Raw genomic sequence first — 13,313 nt, forward strand, 5'->3', positions numbered from 1 at the left:
TCTCCCACTTATTTGATAGCCAGGCAGCAGTATGAGCTCTGGGAATGCTGGGCTCTAGGGAGAGATTTCTGTGAATCTAAGGTACTTTGCAAACAAATTATTCAGATGTATTTCTCCCTGCTCCATCCTCCAAACCCCACCTTCAAGGAATTTTGCGATGCCTGCCTAATAAAGTTCCTAAAAAGAAGCCCTCCTATAACCCCCCATGATGGTATTCACTCAAATTTGCAGGGAATATTTCTGGTTGCCTTGCCTGTTTTCATTGAAAGCAAACCTCTTTGCCCTCCCCTCCCTCTGAGCAGGGTCCATAAATAGCCCTGAATGTCTGGCTCCTGGAGGGATGTCCACACCTAGGGTATACAGCTACTGTGTTTGACCTCTTCTATTAGCTCAGACATGAGAAGGCACAAAAGAACAGCAGGAGTTATGTGACTACTGGTGTTTATTCCTGAGGAAATAGGAAGGAGGGGTGTTTCATAACATTCCTCATGTTCTTTAATGCTCATGAAAACGATGCTTTGGCACTAGAACATGTCGGATGAATGAATCATAGCTGCAGCCACACAAACCAGCCCAGCCTCCACAGACCAGTGCAGTGCACACAGGGCTCTGCACCCTCTGCCAGTGCTCCTGACCCCCAGAGAAACCTGCTTCTGTTCATGGCCCTGACACTGGGCCTACAGGTCACTGTTTCCCAAAATGTGCATCAGCCTGGCATGAAATTCATTGACTTTCACCTTGCATAGCTGATGGATTTCATCAAAATAAAGTGGCAGTGCTCAGGAGGAAGATGTCAGGCAGCTTCTTTTCCCAGCTGTCTTCCACCCACATGGCATCAGCCCGTTATCATAACCATGCAGTCCCTGCTGCATTCCTACCCCAGTGCCACCAGTCTGCACTCCCAGTACAGTACCACCATGAGCACCACGAGCTGAGGACCACTGTGGGCCACCCGAATTGCTCACATATCTCATCTCTGAGAAAGAGCGTGGTGCTTGCTTTAAGATGGTATATTTTAGTAGATTAAGGCTCCTTGCTGTGATGCAGGGCATTTTCCAAAGTCCATTAAAGTCAGTGGAAAAGCTCCTGCTGGTTTTGATAGACTTAGCAGGATGCCTTATTAGAAGTGAATCCTTGAAGTTTTGCATGTGTCTGCCTTTCCAGGGAAGCTCAAGTCCTTTTGAGCACACTGTGTCTCAAACCACAGACCTTTGTTCTTCTGGGACAAGCAAAAATTGAAAGCTGAGGATTAGTCTATAAAATGAGCTCATGTATCTGGAAATGAACTAAGGAAGGAGCAGTGAGTGAGTTAGCCTGCTGAAATGGATTTTACATCGAGCCTCCAAATATTTGGGCAGTATTTCTGATCTGAAATCCCTTACCTGTTCTTCCACTGGCTACTGATGAAGTGTAGGTGTGCATTAACTCCTGTTTAATTACTCACTTAAATGCACATTAGAGCCCTGTGAGTGTCTCCTGAAGGATTTTTGCTGCTGCAATGAATTAGTTTCCTTCAAAACTGTCAAAACTTTGGAAGCTGACTCCTAGTTCCAGAAACATCCTGAGGGGACAAATCCTTGGTGGCTCCCCTACACCCCTTATGGATGTCATGAAGACATTCAGATCATAATCTCATTTCTAATCAGCCAAGACTGATGTACTGGATTGCTGGGCCTGGGTATGTGAATCTCAAAGAATCATAGAATCATTTGAGTTAGGAGGGAACATCTAGTCCATTGCCCAATGCATTTGCTCCCCATATAACCCATGAATAATTTGAGAAGACTTTTATGAGTGACCTGAGCTAGTGCATAAACTGTGTGGGAAGGCACAACAAACTCACTGCTTCTGGGGAAGCTTTTGCAACCAAGTGAGGCGTCTGCTGGGCAGCAGCTACATCTCTGAACTCTTTCCTGGTTAATGCCAGTGATGGTTTGGCATGTTCTCGTGAAAGCCAGATCTGTCACTGGTCACACAGCAGCAGGGGGAGAAACATCAGAAATTGTCTGTGTCCAGTGGACATCCACTGGCACATGGTGGCACATGGAGCCTTGGCCAACATCAGCTTGCAAATCCATCTGGATTGGCACTAATATCTCCAGGATGCAGTCTGCATACAGGAGGTAGGAAAACAGAAGCAAGCACAGCACACAAAATAAGCAATAAACATGAGCTTATTCTTCCCTTCATAAGGACCAGTGCAGGTGTCTACTAGAAGCTGGCATAGGCCTGTGAGCCATACATGTCAAGCCCAGTGCCTCCGTGCAGTTCTCAGCCATAGGATGATTCGTGAGACTTCTCTCTTCACATGTCTGAGAGCCATCATTATTGCTGCTTTCCATTTGTGCTATAATAATGCCCAGAAGCCCCAGACAGGATCAGGATCTTGCTTGTGCTATATGTTACATATCTCAAGAGACAGCTTTTATCCAAAAATTTCACAACATAAATAGTGGAGAAAACAAGTAATGGAGGAAAACCAGGGGAGATCAGATAGCTGAGATCTGAAAAAGAGAATCAGTGCTCCTGGGGATGGAAGTCTGGGGGGAGAGGGTGGTCTGGTGTTAGCTGTTGTAGTGCAAATGATCAGTCATGTCCTGAAGCAGTGATTGAGCACCTAGTGGGAAGGCAGGGCCAACCCAGAGGAGCTCAGGTGCATGCAATGTACCTGAGTGACCAGAAGACATGGAGCCAGGATCCACCCCTTCCCAGACCTCATTTAAGGGTTAGCAGTGGAGGTGAGGGCATCTTGCTGGAGATCTCTGCCTATCTGAGGCCTTCTGAAGGTAAGCAGGTTTTTTTTGTTGTTTTTGTTTGTTTGTTGTTGTTTTTTGTTTGTTTTTTGTTTGTTTTTTCCTCCTCTTTTCTCATGGCTGCTTCAGTTGGGTTTGTCCTGGTTTGCTGAGCCAAATGCTTTTCCATCCTGCTGTTATCACTGTACTTTCCATCACATTATAGCATTACACCTGTGGATGGGGGAAGTGAAGGAAATGGACCCTGGGTAACCTTAAATCCTGCACCATTTATTCTGGTTTTTATCATGTTTGAGAACACTTTATGAAAGCCAATACATCAGAAAGTTGGAGAAAAATGACAGAGTTGTTGCAATAACCACGTGTGCAAAGTAACCTTGCTAAGGCATGACTGGAAGCAACTTATGGCTGTGGGCAATGGCCTGGTAATCAAGGAAGCTGTTTTGAGACCAGCTGCCTCAGACTGAAAAGAAGCACAGTGGGTAAGTGTTGACTTACCCATCTTATCAAAGCTGCTCATTTGTTGTAACTGTTTCTTCAAAAATGCACACCATTTGCCCAATGGGGATTAGAGCAATCAAAAGGAAACTTCCAATGATGGGATGCTGTATGGCCCAGAACCATCAGAGCTGCATTAGGGAGTATGGTTATTCTATCCAAGATGCTCTTCAAACCACTCAGCCAATGGGAAATTTTGGAGGATGAGGGGTGAAATAAAAGGCAGATCATTTGACTTCCTAGAAGGAATATACACCAAGAAGAGAAGTGTTACGTGGGCACAAGGCAGCTGCTCTGCAGCTACTGCCTTATGCTGCTGCAGGGAAGGTCCTGCCAGGCAGAGCTGCTTGGCTCTTCTCCGCTCCCAGGGAGCGCAGAAAGCATTCTTAGCACCAGGCTCCTCTGAGGTTCCTGAACAAAGACAGTTCAGAACACTAGGAAGGGAAGAAAAAGCCCTGTAAAACGGGAAGTGTCTCTGGCAGGGGCTCCCAAGAAGCACACAGTGAATCTCAGTTGCTCAGCAGTGAGCTTCCTTTCCCATTGCAGGAGGGCAGTCTCCTTCAGTGCCAGAACATTTGTTTCACTATTCAGCAAGTGCTGGTTGCAGTTCCAGGACCTGGAACCACCTGCACTGTCTCAAAAGATACAGATGAGGACATGTCCTTAGCTGCTGGTTGCATAAACAGCATTTAAACAACTTTGCCATGGGAAGTCGCTCGCAGTTGGATGCTATCTTCTTGTGTGTGCTTCATAACATCCTCTAAAACTTTGTGCTGGTGTAAGCACGGAGGTGGAGGATGGAAAGGGACAAATATCCTCAGCTGCTGGAAATTGGTTTTCAGCACAATTTGGACAGGCCTTAGTGGTGGGTTATCAAAACAAACAAGGATTGGTGGCATCTTGTTCACCTAGCACATCATCTTCCTCTCCAGGCTTACACCTCCTCTAGATCTCATTTCTAAAGCTGTGTTAAGGCACAGCATCCCATACCTCTCCCCTGCTGCATCCCTTCATCACAAACTGTCCACCTTTGGAGTCTCTGGTTGTCCCCACTGAGATCCATACCTGCTATCTGTGCAGCCAGCACCCCAGTGCACACGCTTCCATTTCTACAGCTCCACTCTCTGAGCGATGGGAGGGGAAGCATAGAGGAAGGTCCCACATAAGCCCAGGACACCTAGAAAGCAAAATTAATGCTTTGCAGAAGCTGAAGGAATACTGGACATCAGTATGGGCACAGTGAATCACAGCTTAATGGACAGGATGCCACTTTTGGAGAAAAGAATGCAATGGAAACCTGACTTTAAAAATATTTACCTTGTTTCTAATGTATCTTACACCAAACAGCTATGGGTTTAATTAAGGGATGTGGGGGCGAATTGGGTGTCTTGAAATAGAGTCAATTAAAAAGGCGGTGTTATCTTAAAGAGCTTTGGAAAATTACTTGGTTTATTCAGTATACAAGAACAGCACACAACTTATCTACTCACTGCCAGCTCAGAGTCCTCCAGCTTTCTGCCATCCCTGCAATATGAGGAAGGCAGAAGGATGTGGGTGCTTCCTTGCTCCTCAAGGGCAGTTGCAGGAAAATCTTGGACAACTCCCAGAGGGATGCTGGGGTGTCCTCTCCCTTCCCATGTCCTGCAGCAGGACGGGAGCATGGTTTCTCCTAGATAGTGCTGGCTCCTTTGTTCCATGCTGCTTGTTTGTTCAGTTCTATGTTATGTTGGTTTTCCCACTGAGGTCTCATTTTCCAGCTCCTTGATATCCTCATGACACCTCCATCTCCAGAACATGGAGAATGGTGGGAAAGGTTGAGCCTTCCTGTTTACGAGCAAAGAAAAGCTGTTCCTGGCCAGCTCCTGTCCCACCTCTTGGTCAATGTAATTACCATCCATAATTGTTTTTCCAGGCAGAAATGTAAAGAAAACACTTCTACTGCTGAAGACATGAAAGGCAGGATACAGAACATGAAAAAATGCTTGGATCTCCTCCACTGCTTCAGACATAACTTGTCTGTCTCTCTACGTATGTCAGTACGTGTGGGGTCACACTGTCCCGCTGTTTCCAGGCTTTTCCCTGTACTGATCTTATTCCATGTGCAGACAAACTAAGAGCTGCCCCTTCTTCCAGCTACTGAGCTGGGAGAGTGGAGGTGGTGATGCAGCTTGTTAGGGCAGCCCCATCAGGCAGTACGCCTGGCATCACAGCTCTTGCTTTCCACGCTGAGCCTAGGGACCAGATCTTTATGGAGAAGTTTGCTGAGCTGTGGCTTGCCCTCTGAGCAACTGCAGCAGCCACCATGGGTTTGCAGTCTATTTCATGGCTCTCACAAATACCAGAGGTATTAGAGAGGGATGAGCCAGCTTCAGTCCGGCTGGGGTGGAGATGTGCTCCAAGTCTCAGAGATAAAGAGCCTCGAACTTTGAGGTTTGCAGCAGTGCAAGTTATTGCTTAAAAAGCTTCCAGAGGAAAGCAGGTCAGTGCCTCTGTCAGTAGCTCTGCTCTGGCTGTCTTTGAATACCCATTCAGAATGCTCTCTGTTTAAAGAGGACTGGAATCTCATTTTCCCCACCAGGAAGATCTGCTCTGGGGTATTTTCCTCCTGGTGCATTTGCTGAATTATTTGCAAGAGTTTTGCATCTGGCACAGCCATGCATTTTCATTTGTGAACCAGTTCCCTGCTGATTAAACAATGCATCACATCTCATAAGAATTTCATTTGTTTTTTAAAACAGATTGGATGCTGATGAAGGAATAGTTTCAACACCAACACACCCTCCCACATGCCCGTGCTACCAGAGCCAAGCTCTCAGCTCTGCAGCACTGGATATTGGCTTCCTGAGGATGACGACCTGAGGGCTGGGCAGGATGGTTCATTTCTCTCCAAAAAAGAGGAAGAAAGCTGCTTGGAGTTCCAGCCTTAGTGATGGTGCAGTAGGGTAGGTGTGCTTACAGCTCTCAGGATTGCGGCCCAAGAATGCTCTTAGCAGAGGCACCTTAGGGAAACAAAAGGTCTTTCATACTTTATTGCCCTCAGGGAAAAATCTTACAGGAGGGCTACAGCACTGATCACGGTGTAGATTCTCTAAGCTTTTCCTTCACCCTTTTGGACTGGAAGAGCTCTAAAGTAAGATAGGATGAACCTGCACAAGGAGTGGTTGGCAGAGCAGCATGCAGCAGTGACGGCTCCTGAGGAACTGCAGGCTGAGCCCAAAGAGCTGTGTCTGCTCCTCAGAGGATCCCATCCAAAAGCTATGCAATTCAGAGGGAGAAAATATTGTTTATGAAAGCAGATTAGGGTCCAATTTTCTTAAATTAACAGTGACATGAAGAGCAGAATGTACTGAGTCCCATAGATCAGGGAAAGAAGCAATAGGGTATTAAGGTATCATCAGAATATCTACACAAACACAGCACTTCACACTGCCAACAGCAGTGGATTTAAAATGTATTTTTTGGCCAGCAATGAATCTCTTGGGGAAAATAACTAACTTATAAATGCCTGCTTTAGTTCTTGTGAAAAAGAGGGAGTGCTAGCCTTGGCACAGGCTACATCATTACATGTAAGCTCCCCAGCCCATCTCCTCAGCACTGTCAGTGCAATCTTCCTGTGTCCTGCAGGGCTGTGGCCAGCAGCAGTGATGTGTCCTGACACAGAGATGTGCACAGCCCCACTCGGTCCCTTCTGAGCTCAGCAGGTCTTGGTGTCCATTTGGAAAAGCAAAGGGTTCCTCGTCACATTCAAGAAATGTGGAGGGATGTGGGCAGTGTTGGTGGAAGGTGGACAGCTGGACTTGCACGTCTTTTCCAACCTTGGTGATTCCACGACTGTGTGTTGTGTAGGTGTCAGGCTGGTCTCTAGGAACAAAGCAGGGATTCCCTTCACTTGTGAGCAAAAGGAATTTCCACACTTGGAATACACAAAGATGCCACAGCCTACCACGAGCCCTCAAATCTTTGATATTGGTACATTTTTATATTGCTGCATGATTGCCAACTAATTAAAGATATTCATCAGGCTGCCTTCGTAAAAGCATTTTTGGCAAAGAAAACTTAATTCTCAATAAATAATCCAGTTAAACACTGTATATATGGAAAGTTTTCTGTATATGATAATGCTGCAGCTATATGCTGTAATTGATTGAGAAAATTATGTGTAATTGATTGAGAAAATTAACTGCCTGAAGTTTTTTGCAGGCATAAAACTAGAGGCCTTCTGCTTTCTTGGTTAAGAAGATAAACGTCTATAAATGTTACATTTCCAAGTTGAAAAGATAGGTAAATACACAGGTAGAAGCCTCCTCCCAGTGATGGGAAAACAGGCTGGCAGCTGTCAGTGCCCACAGTGATGTCATTCTCCAGCAGGCTGAATGCTGGCACCCAACAGCACCGAAATGCCAAGAGTAATTAAAAATCCGACTTCCTCCAGTGCCCCACATTACACTTGTTGGGACGTGTTTCTTTCATATAATGTCTCACCAAGCTGAGCTGAAGCCAGAAGTGGATGAGATGAATTGGCTGCCTCTGTTTTAGAAAGTGCTTGCAGTAAGCATTCTGTGCTTGCTAAAGGATTAAGGTTTTTAAATGCCTAAGGAGTGCTCTAGCATCCAAGATTAACCAGGGAGGGGTTGGGGTTTATTTGTCTGAAGTATCAGGTTGTTGGCTTATAACATGGGTGTTCAACCTTTTGGCTTGCCTGGGCTGCACTGAGTGAAGAGGAATAGTCTTGGACCGTGGTCGCTCCAAAAGTAATGCCTCCTATTTATTTCCACGGGAATGACAACCGATACAAAGAGCACAGTAACGCATTGATTGAGCAAATTCTCAGCTACAAAACACTATTTTTCCACATAGTCACCACCATTAGCTATGCATTTTTGCCACTTGTCAGCAAGGGCTGTATGCTGCGTTCATAAAAATCTGCACCAGTGGACCACTGCTGTAATGCAGTGTATTGCTGTAATGCACCACCCACCACCTCACTGTGCTCATATCCACTGTCTGGTCTCCATTAACTTCAGCAAGTGTCAATGAAAGCCAATGGGTGCCGTTTTTTCTGTATGGAGGAATTCAATCTCACCCCTTGCTTCATATGCACTTCCATGTCAGGTGCCATTATGTCAGACCTTCTCTTTGCTGCCATCTGTTATATGGCAACAAAATGCAACAGAGTATTGATGGGAAGGTTCAGCCTCTACTGCCATCCCACCAACATCTGCATCTGACATCCCAGGCCAACACTGTAAAATAGAAGGCATCACTTTCAGAGCAGCTCTCATGAAATGTGTACTATAGTTAATGTATATAAAGCAACAAAGCTTAATCTTTAATGCTTGTGGTAAAACAAAAAAAGAGAGCACCAGAATCATAAAACCAGGGGGCTTTGTGACCTTATTTTGGTGAAACAGTCCCTGGTTTGATGGCAATGGCTGCAATTCTCAGTGAGTTCTGGAGATGCTCATCAGAGGTTGTTGATGAAGTTCTACTCTTCCTGTACATCATTCTCCAAAACAGTTGTTCACAAATGTAGTCATTGCCTGAGCTGGCAGCACGCTGTGCCCTGTGCCCAGTTCCAGCCCAGCTGGGGTTGATAGCACACCACTGCCCAGAGGATCCCAGACATGTCATTTTAAATGGTTTTGAGGGCTTAGTGATTAGTAACAGCTTATGTGATATCTCTGTGGGGAGCCTGTGCTGCTTCTCTCCATCCAGCACAAAAGGGCTCACGTAGCATGCAGACATTAATTAGCATGCTGCACCATTTCTCATAGGGGTAGCCTGATTGCCACACACCTGAGAATTGGGACATAAGAATGGGGGAAGCTGGGCTTGCTGGCATGGTGGTACTGCCACAGAGCTGTTGGTGATGGCCATGCCCTGAGCTATGCCAGCATGCATTCCTGTCTCAATTTTGAAGCACAGAGCCACGCAGAGTGTTCTCTTGGCAGAAGCTGCTAGGACAGCTTGTGACCTGCCCTTTCATTTCTGGGTGACTGCAAGCAGCTGAGGTGCTCTCAGCAAACCTTCAGGTCGGTAAGGAGGTGCTGGGATCATGGAAAATGTTGCTGCTAGTGTAACACACCCATAGGATGCTGATGAGGCTTGTGTGCATTACAGAGGTGTTAAGTGGCTCCTCAAAGTAGTCATAATTGACTAATAAGGCTTAGTCAGAGGCTTTCCCAGGCATGCTTCATCAGTCAGGCATTTGACACATGGATGTACAATGTTTTTTTTGCTGCCTGAAACATGCAATAAAAGTTCTCTGACAGCATGGATCCTTACAGCTGCAGGGAATGAGTGGCTGTGAAGGGTTCTGGGGCTGCATTGGGCAGGATGTTGAGGGGAGGGCTCTGCAGCCACTTCTCCCTCGTGCAGCAGTTATGCACTACAGATGTTTGTATTTGCAAATTGTGTAAAGAAGAAAGGCGAGCCCAGCAAGCAACTGCAGGTGAGCCTGTAATGTGATGTCTGTTAGCAGAGTGACTGTGGGGCAGATCACAGCTCTGTGCTCCCCAGGCAGCATCTGGAGAGATTTACCATCACCGAGTCTACGCAGAGCAAAACAATTCCCCAGATACTTTTTGTGCCAGTGGTTTGATCCTTTCCTGGCTCACAGCTCTTCCTCACCCCGTATTGCCACCGTAGGTGACAGCCAGCAACCACTTCCCTCCCAGCTCTGGAAGCACTTATTCCAACAGCTGGCTTCAGATACCCATCTTTCAAATGATTTCTTTTGGAATTTGCTTTTTCCTTTTTTTTTTTCTTTTCTCATTTACTCATTCCTGCTATGTATTGAGCTTGCTTGTGCAAGCTTTCAGTGTTTGTAGTGCAATGGCTGGTGGGCATCAAGTACCATGCAGGCCTTCATGCTTGTCATCGTGCCTGTAGCTGCAGACCTTTGGCAGAAGGTGCTGCAAGTTGGAAATGGGGTGATCCTATCTAGATTCTATCTGCTGTTTGCTTATATATATATATATATGTTTTGTTTTTTTTTTTTTTCCCCAAAGACTCTCTTGGAGGAAAGCAATGGAGAAATTAAGCAACATCAGGAAGCCATGGTGAGAAATGAATCAGTCACTGCTTTCAAAGCTCTGTAGTATGGTCATGGGAATGCTGGCATTACTGTCACATCCATGGGTGACAGCAAGCACAGAGCTGTAGGAGACACAACAGCTGCAGGTGGATTGGGTACAGGCAAGGCTGGGACACAGAGTCCCTCTGACTTCACTCACGGCTCTACGCACCTCTTAGGGCACAAAGTCATCTCTGGAAGGGGAAGAAACAGCAGAAGAACAGATCCAGCATAAAGCCAGGACAAATTAGGCAGATGTGTTGCTTTTTTTTTTTATGCTGGCTACTAGTGGGAATGAAGGGGCACAGAGCTGGTAGTGCCACATTGCAGTCCTGGCACTCCTACGTGGTCGCCCAAGAAAAGCCCATTAAACTCTACTGGTGTTCTACCTGGCTCCAGAAAAGACTGTGTGTATGTATGTGTTATATGTGCTAATAGGATTGCAACCATGCTAATCCTCTTGAACTCATGCTGCCATCTCTAACACAAGTGTGTGAGCTCATCACTGTTTCCAGGAGTAGAAGCACACTGATCCTATTTGACATTCTAGTTCTAAGTACAACAGAGGTGCAGCGTTACCCACAAAAGCCACAGCAAGCCTCTTTATATCCCCAAAAGTAAGATATGCTGTCTTCAGTAATCCAAATCTGCAGTGCCCCTTCCAGCCATGCTTACCACACAAAGGGAACTTATCCTCTTGAAGGTGAACTAAACGAGGAGGATATATTTTCAGAAGGCTAGTACTGCATTTGTGGCACTGAGTGATGCGGTATAGGGGGGGATGAGTTGGTGGTTGGACTAGATGATCTTAGTGGTCTTTTCCAAACTTAATGATTCTGTGATTCTAAAGGAAAACGTGGAAGAGGGGAGCCTGAATTTACCCAGTTGTACAAATTAAAGCTCACCCCTAGAAATGAAGTAGGTAGATCAACATTTGTGGTCTCAAAACACTGAGTTCTCCAGGACAACCTCACCAGTCAACTATAAGTCTATCCACTGCTGGTGCCAGGGTTTGAATCCCACATCTGGTCTGTCTCTGTTGTGCCTCAGCCATCCCTCCATGTCCCAGGGCAGCAGCTGTGCAGTGGAATGGGTCAGTGTGGCCCGACCTGCCAGGCAGATGGAGGTGTCAGCCGGACCAGGCTGCTCCAAATCATTTATTTTTTTTGCTGCTCCCCTTCACAACATTTTTTACAGCCACAGTTGCCAAAGCAAGGCAAACAGACCTTGTGCTGGGATGCTTTCCAATGCAAAGATGAGACATGTTGCTTTTCTTTACACAATTTGTTTAAGATATAGAAGCCAGATCCACAGTGGTCCAAGTTCTCTTCCCCTAATAAATTATGGGCTGATTTGTAAGACGTGAAGCACTGCTGCGAAACCCCATTACCCCAGGGGCACACTTCTGCTCCCAGTGCTCCTATGCCTTGAGGCAATGGCTGCTGCACAAATCTGCAGCTGCCCCTCAGTGCACCCAGACAGGTACAGTAACAGCATCCTTTTGTGGTGCCTAAGCATCTTCAGTGAAAGAGCCTCTGCATGCAGGAGAAGCTGGAGAAGCCAGACTTGGCTTCTGGTGCCAAGTCTCCAAAGTGTTCCTATGCTATTTATCACATGGAGGTTTTCTCCTAGTTTCCTGGAGCACCTCACTGTGCTGTCAGGAGAGTGACTTCCTGGAAAAAAGGGCTGAAATAAGCCATGCACACCCTGGTGCTTCTATGCTAAAGGAAGGTGCAAAGTTTCTTCTCCTTTAATGCTCTGTACCATACAGCTCCTTATGGGCATAGCCCTGAACAGCAAGAATACAGCCTAGCAACATGAGACAGCACAGGAAAGACACTGTGCTGCTATTGGCTGTTCTTAGGTGAAATTAGCCTTAAATATCACCCACCTGGCAGCACTGTAGAATCAAACAGGTCCTGGCCTATAGCAGAAATGCTAAGTCACATCCTGAAGCAGTGATTGAGCACCTGGTGGGAAGGCAGAGCCAACCCAGGGGAGCTCAGGTACATGCAATGCATCTGAATGAGCAGAAGGGATGGAGCCAGGATCCACCCCTTCCTAGACCTCATTTAAGGGTTGGCAGTGGAGACAAGGGCATCTTGTTGGAAATCCCTGTGTCTTCCAAAGGTAAACGGTTTCTTTGCTTTGTTTCTGTGCCTGGGGCTGTTGTGTTTCGGTAACTCTTTGCTTGCTGCTGCTTTGCTCCTTGCTATTCTGCTCTCGTTGTTGCGTTTCCATTGCGTTACGTGGCCTTTCCTTACTTGTGAATTTATTTCCTTCTTTCTGGCAACTCTTTTGTCCATCTTGGTGTCAGGGTGGACACAGCTCCAGGGGAAGTAATATTTGACATTGTTTTCAACTGAAAGTGGGAACTTTCTGCTTTTTACACAAGCATAAATGGTTTCTGCCTACCCTCCTAGAATCCTGTCTCCTTTTGAATTGCGTCCTCATCATCAACTCCTATTCCTGTGTTAGGTATCCAGTTACAACTGTCTGCTCTCCTCAAAATTCTCAGCAGCTGTACTCAGAAACTGAAAGTGTAAGAGAAGCCACATCACCCTGATGAGAAAGTACGAGGCAGAAACTGGAGAGATAAATACGTTCCTGGCTGTTGGTGGGAAAGATGCTTGTTCCCTGCAAGCACCATGAAGCAGGATGTAGATGGTGGGGCTGGAGGAGAAATTCTAACACAGTAAAGAAGCTGGGTGATGTTGCTGGGTGATGAACACCCTGAGCCCCCTGACAAATGTTGGAATGGTACAGCATCATGCAGGAATTGTTATCACCCTGAGGGAGGTGGTGCTTATTTCACTTCCAAGCTAATTTCTTTCTACGTATTTAACTTCAGAATCCAGTTTGAGATAGACTTTATGGAGAAATGACTCCAGAGTGTTTATTCGTGCTGATAAAATACAGCATTTGGCTTCAAGCCTAACAACATGCCACTTGTGAATTAATTAAGTGATAATCTTTATTGGTCTGCA

The sequence above is a fragment of the Lagopus muta genome, chromosome 14 (assembly GCF_023343835.1).
Source record: "Lagopus muta isolate bLagMut1 chromosome 14, bLagMut1 primary, whole genome shotgun sequence".
In the NCBI taxonomy this organism is placed as follows: domain Eukaryota; kingdom Metazoa; phylum Chordata; class Aves; order Galliformes; family Phasianidae; genus Lagopus; species Lagopus muta.